Source organism: Bidens hawaiensis, unplaced genomic scaffold (genome assembly GCF_021521415.1).
Source record: "Bidens hawaiensis isolate Kalapana, Puna unplaced genomic scaffold, B.hawaiensis_p1.1 tig00023043_1, whole genome shotgun sequence".
NCBI lineage: Eukaryota > Viridiplantae > Streptophyta > Magnoliopsida > Asterales > Asteraceae > Bidens > Bidens hawaiensis.
The window spans coordinates 6,917-13,545 of NW_027493599.1; the positions used below are offsets into that span (position 1 = coordinate 6,917).

Genomic DNA, 6,629 nt, shown 5'->3' on the forward strand with positions numbered 1-6,629 from the left:
ACAAAAGAATTTAGATCATTTTATAATTTTTTGTTATATCATTTTAATGTGTGTGTATGTATCTCTCTCTTACTAACTTCTATTATTTCAAACGTTAATCAGTTTATACTAGTGAATCCATTTGCATCTAACCATTTTTTATAAAAGAAAATAATCATTCACTTCCTCAATTATTAACTTTTTCTTCGGTAGTGAATGTCCCTTTTAAAGTTGATGCATCCTCCAATGTCTTTTTTTATTTATAAAAATTTTTTCTTTGTGGTCCACATGCTTCCAATCTGGGTGCCTCCATGATAAGAGGCGGGTCACATTTCTTTTTGTTATTACATTTTAAATAAATCATTCCCTTAAATAGGTTCATGTCATCTTAATAGTTACTACGGCGCCAAGCCTATAGCCTCATCACAAGTAGTAAACATAATGAATAAAACTGATTGAAAAGAAAGATATGAGTCGACCAATGTAAACTTATATTAAAATGATGATGCAAATGACTTATTTTTTGTTAATTGGAAATTCAAATACGTACCCGAATTGAAACAATGTTTCGTCGTTTGGATCACAGTTTCGAGATAAGTTTTACATCAGTCGACTCGTATCTTTCTTCCAATCAAAAGCCATAAAACATCGGTTTGAAACTCGGAAAGAAATAACTTAACGGCGATAAGTGTTTTTTAACCGGGGTCTATTGAGACAAAAAATGTTGAAAGGTTGGACCATTGGTAGTGATTATTAAAATTAAGATTATTATCAATTAATACGTAAAAGATGGTATTATTTATTTTCAATTTGCCTAAAATAAAACTATATCTATAATTTAATAGTATGTGTGTGTATATTGTGCTCTATTTGGTAATTAAATGATATTTAATTATAGACTTATTAAATTTCAAAGTATTTAATACGTAAAAGAGAGTATATTTATCAGATTATTAACTTTAAACTATGTAATATTTGGATATACCTTATTATACATATTTTCATGTTATTATAAAATATTTAGCTAGATTATTAGTGCTGTTGTAAAATATTAATGTAAAAAATAGTACTCAATTAAAACATAACAATTGCAAGGATGGTACCAAAACACTGACCGGAGGAACTATAAGTCTATAACAGCAGTTGAAATCATTTCTTTCTTTCATTCACATATATCCCTGTTATACAGAGTTTCCTTCATCACCAATCACCACAAATTAAACTAACAATGGCGGAAATCATTGCGACTGAACTCTTGAAAGCTGTGTTTGAGAAGCTGGCCTCTGAAGCCTTGAAGACATTAGGGAATTCATTCAGAGCTCAAGAAACTAGAGAGGGCACTGATCCAGATCCAGTCTCTGCTTAATGATGCTTCTCAGAAGGAAATAAATGATGAAGCTGTTAAACAGTGGCTCAATGGTCTCCAACATCTGGCTTACGACATTGACGACGTACTTGATGATTTAGCAACCGAAGCTATGCGTCCTGAGCACATTCAGCAATATGGAGCCATCACCAGCAAGGTAAGAAGGCTCGTCCCAACTTGTTTCTCAAATTTATCACTAAGTCAGAGGATGCATCACAAGTTAGATGATATCACCACCAAATTAGAAGATCTAGAAAATAAAAAGTTGGGCCTAGGTTTGATGGTAAAAGATGAAAAGTCAAAAAGAAGTTATCAAACCTCTTTAGTAGATGCACCTGCTATTGTTGGACGGCAAAAGGAAAAGAAGGAATTACTCATGGAGCTATTTGGGGATGGGTCATGTAATCAGAACTTTAGCGTTGTGCCCATAGTTGGTATGGGTGGGTTGGGCAAAACCACTCTAGCTAGACTTTTATATGATGATGAGGAAGTTAAAAAGCACTTTGAACTCAAGGCATGGGTTTGTGTCTCTGATCAGTTCGATATCTTTAATATAAGCCAAGTTATCTTACAATCTGTCAAGGAGGAAAACAAGGAATTCACAGATTTAAATCTACTTCAAATAGCTCTCAGAAAGCAACTTAAGGAGAAGCGCTTTTTAATAGTATTGGATGATGTTTGGAGCGAAAGTTATGAAGATTGGGAGACCCTGGAGAGCCCATTTCGTGCATGTGCTCCTGGAAGTAAAGTTATTATGACAACCCGGAAGTTGCAACTACTCAAAAAGCTTGGCTACGATGATCTAAACCACCTACACACACTGTCACATGATGATGCAGTCTCTTTGTTTGCTCAACATGCGCTGGGTGCAAATAACTTCGATTCACATCCAATCCTCAGGCCATATGGTGAAGGCATTGTGAAAAAATGCGATGGCCTGCCTTTGGCATTAAGAGTACTTGGAAGTTTATTGAGGACAAAGACAGAAGAAGAGTGGAAGGAACTTTTGAATAGTGATATATGGAAGTTAGGAAAAAAGATGATATTGTCCCAGCTCTTAGACTCAGCTACCATGATCTTTCTGCATGTATGAAACAATTGTTTGCCTACTTCTCCTTGTTCCCCAAGGGATTTGTGTTTTACAAAGTGAATTTGATTTTACTTTGGATGGCGGAAGGTTTTTTGCATGATTCATCTTCAAAAAAGTCAATGGAACGCTTAGGCGATGAATATTTTGAAGAGTTGTTGTCAAGGTCATTAATTCAACATGCACCTGATGATAAATCATTTGTGACGCATGACTTGCTGAATGACTTGGCCACATTTGTTGCTGGAGAATTTTTTTTAAGGTTAGACGATCAGACGGTGAAGGATGTTAGGAAGGAGGCTTTGGAAAAGTACCGCCATATGTCATTTGTTCGTGAGGAATATGTAGCTTGCTCAAAGTTTAAGCCACTCGAAAGAGCTAAAAGTTTGAGAACATTCATAGCGGTTAGACCAAACGGTAGTTGGGCAGTGTGCTACTTATCTAGTAAGATTCTAGTTGACTTACTTCCAGAATTACCAATGTTAAGGGTTCTACGTTTGAGTGATTATTGCATAAGCGAGGTGCCAGAGTCCATTGGCAGTCTGAAGCACCTCCGATATCTTAATTTATCTCTAACCCTAATCACACATTTGCCCGAAAATATCTGCAATCTTGTCAATTTACAAACAATCTTTCTATTTGGATGTAAACACTTAAGTAAGCTGCCCAATAATTTCTCAAAGCTTAAAAACTTGCGGCATTTGGAAATTAGAGATACTCCGCTTCTCAATAAGCTCCCCTCAGGGATTGGCCAATTGAAAAACCTAAAAACTCTCTCAAAGATCATTGTCGAAGGAGGTAATGGCTTTGCAGTAACCATGCTTAAAGACCTCACAAATCTTACCGGGGGAACTCATATCATGGGACTGGAAAATGTGGACATGGTAATGCATGCACAAGAGGCAAACTTATTGCAAAAGAGGCTTAGCGTGTTAGAGCTAGAATGGAGTGAGGTGTTTGATGATTCTCGAAAGGAAATTCTTGAAAAGGAGGTTATGTCTGTGTTGAAGCCTCATAGTGATAGTTTGGAAAGGCTTAAAATATTGTCATATGGGGGTATAGAATTCCCTAAATGGGTTGGGGATCCATTGTTTCTTAAGTTGAAAAGTGTGCGTATACGTGGTTGTAAAAAGTGTCAAGTCCCAGATTGATAATCAACACACGAATTAAACGACTAACTTTCGTTTATATTAATCAGAAAATATCACTCTAAAAACTGATTACAAACTCTATCAAACCCTAACTCGGTTTGACTATTGATGAACCCTAACTCGGTTACATTTAGATGAACCCTAACTCGGTTACATCTTGTGTGTGTCTCTAGATGAACCCTAACTCGGTTGCATCTCACACCACCACACCTATAATGTCTAACCATGACATGTTTATATAGACTAACCTAACTTGCTAGCCAAGGCATTACTAAATATAATAAACCCTAATTGTAACCCCATAAACCCATTACATATTAATGAATCCCACGGGCCCAATAAGTCTTACCCGGTCACCAACACGTGACGGGCATATTAAGTTAGAAATTACTTCTTCACCGGTATCTCAAATTTTGATCAATCTATCACAGATTGACAATTTTTCACGCAATCTAAATCGCTCAGATTGATGTCTCGTAGTTGCCTCGCACAACCCCTCTGCTCCACTCCGTTGGAACAAATACGAACAAATCAATTCCGAACAACTTTTCAGAACCAAACTCGTTTGCTCAAACCTTGGATAAAACCTAACTCGTTTAACCCGTATAAAAACGAACCTGTAACCTTTTCTTGGTTTTCGAATTTCAAATAACACATAAACAATATTGCTTCAAGAAAAAGTATTCTACTTTCTTTTTTTATTATTTTCGTAAGCTGAAGCCCTGTTGACTTTGTGACACCCCTTATACTCTTAAAGCAGATCACCTTTTGAAAAAATCAAAAGAAAAAAACCCCAGAAAAAACCCAAGCTTAGTCGGGAAACGGAACGCCAACCCGCAAGCTCAATCTCTCGCTAGAAACCACTTTCCGCACAACAAACCGATTGAAGCCTTGAAGGAACCTGCTTGTTCCCCAAGTTCACCACCCTAGTTCGGAAACCCAATTTGGTTCCGATACGCGTCGATGATAGCTCCTCTTCAAACCACCGTTTTCCGCCGCCGATTATCGATTTCTTGAACTTGGCTCTAATACCAATTCAAGTCCCAGATCGATAATCAACACACGAATTAAACGACTAACTCTTGTTTATATTAATCAGAAAATATCACTCTAAAAACTGATTACAAACTCTATCAAACCCTAACTCGGTTTGACTATTGATGAACCCTAACTCGGTTACATTTAGATGAACCCTAACTCGGTTACATCTTGTGTGTGTCTCTAGATGAACCCTAACTCGGTTGCATCTCACACCACCACACCTATGATGTCTAACCATGACATGTTTATATAGACTAACCTAACTTGCTAGCCAAGACATTACCAAATATAATAAACCCTAATTGTAACCCCATGAACCCATTACATATTAATGGATCCCACGGGCCCAATAAGTCTTACCCGGTCACCAACACGTGACGGGCATATTAAGTTAGAAATTACTTCCAACAAAGTGTACATCTTTACCACCACTTGGGCGGTTACCATCACTTAAGATGTTGTTTATTGAAGACATGGATGAGGTGAAAACTATGGGTTCAGAGTTAAATGGGACTGGTCTTGCATTCCCTGCACTTGAAGTTCTTGAATTACGAAATATGAAAAGGTTGGAAGTATGGTCAACCAATATTGGGAATGTGTCGTTTCCATGCCTACAAGAGCTTTGCATAAGAAATTGTCCTAATTTGGTTCAAGTGTCACTTGTAGCACTACCTACGTTGATTTATCTAGAAATATTTGAATGTGATAGCAGTGTGTTGAGAAGGCTGGTTCAAGTAGCTTCAAGAGTCACAAGTTTGGTAATAGAAAGTATTTCAAGGCTTAATGATGTGGTTTGGAGAGGTATAATAAGGTATCTTGGAGCGGTTGAATATTTAATCATGCAAAAATGTAATGAGTTAAGACACGTGTGGGAATCCACTGCAAGTAAGGATTTGGATGTACATGAATGTCAAGATTTGGTGAAAATAGGAGAGACGGTGGAGGAGGATGGTTGGTATCCACGCGACATTGAGAACTTGCGCATCTCTAATTGTAATTTCATTACATCTATTTCATTCACAGCAACAGGATGGCAAAAGCTCAAGTTTCTTTGCATTGATGATTGTGATAAACTGTTAGTTAAGGAGCTAATATTCAGAAATAACACAAGCACGCCAATGCTTCAAATTGTAGGCTAGCCTAATCTCACTTCGTTAAGAGATCTAACAATATACAATTGCCCGAGTACAGACGCTTCCTTTCCTTGTGGGTTTTGGCCTCCCAACTTGCATAGCCTATACATAGGGGGGTTGAAGAAACCCATCTTAGAATGGGGACCACAGAATTTCCCAACCTCACTTGTCATCCTTGGGTTAGCGTGTGGCGCGTCGGACGAAGATGATGTGAGTAGCTGTAGTCAGTTGTCCGGTCTTATTCCTTCATCTCTTACTTCTCTTGGGTTACGTAACTTTAAGAAGCTGAAATCACTTTCAGCGGGACTTCAACACCTCACCTCCCTCCAACATCTCGGTTTATGGAATTGCCCAAAGACGACGCATCTGCCTGAAATTCTGTTGCCTTCACTTTTGAGTTTAACCATCGAAGCATGCCCAAATCTAGAAAAAAAGTGCAGTAGAAAAGGCTCATATTGGTCCCGCATCTGATATCCCCTGCATCATAATAAGCCCGGAATTACTTCCTTTTAGTTTTGAACTACGGAACTGATGATTTTGCTTGCTTGCTTGCACCCAACAAATTGTAAGTATATATTATTCCAAAACGAGTACATTATTATTTCAAAAAGGTGCAAAAATAGAATTACTTTTTTTTACTTGATGACACTGGATTAAGAATACTAGTTAAAGCCATTACAACTGTTTAAAGGCAAACATGTTAACCGGACGGGCTTTTCAGTATATATCTCTGAAATTCTTGTGTATAGAAATTTTATTTTGTCCAAGCTTTCATGCTTATATTTGAAAATAATATATGATTTGAATTGATGTCAGATAAGTTAATCATCATTGTCTGCAGTTTGATGTATTCAAATGTTAACAAAATCTTC

General features: G+C 37.2%; 2 pseudogenes; both read left to right on the top strand.

Annotated features, from left to right (window-relative positions):
* Positions 1-1,153: 1,153 nt before the first annotated feature.
* On the top strand, positions 1,154-3,583 carry LOC143566734 (putative disease resistance RPP13-like protein 1; annotated as a pseudogene).
* A 320-nt stretch (positions 3,584-3,903) lies between these two features.
* LOC143566739 (uncharacterized) lies at positions 3,904-6,275 on the top strand (annotated as a pseudogene).
* Positions 6,276-6,629: the final 354 nt, after the last annotated feature.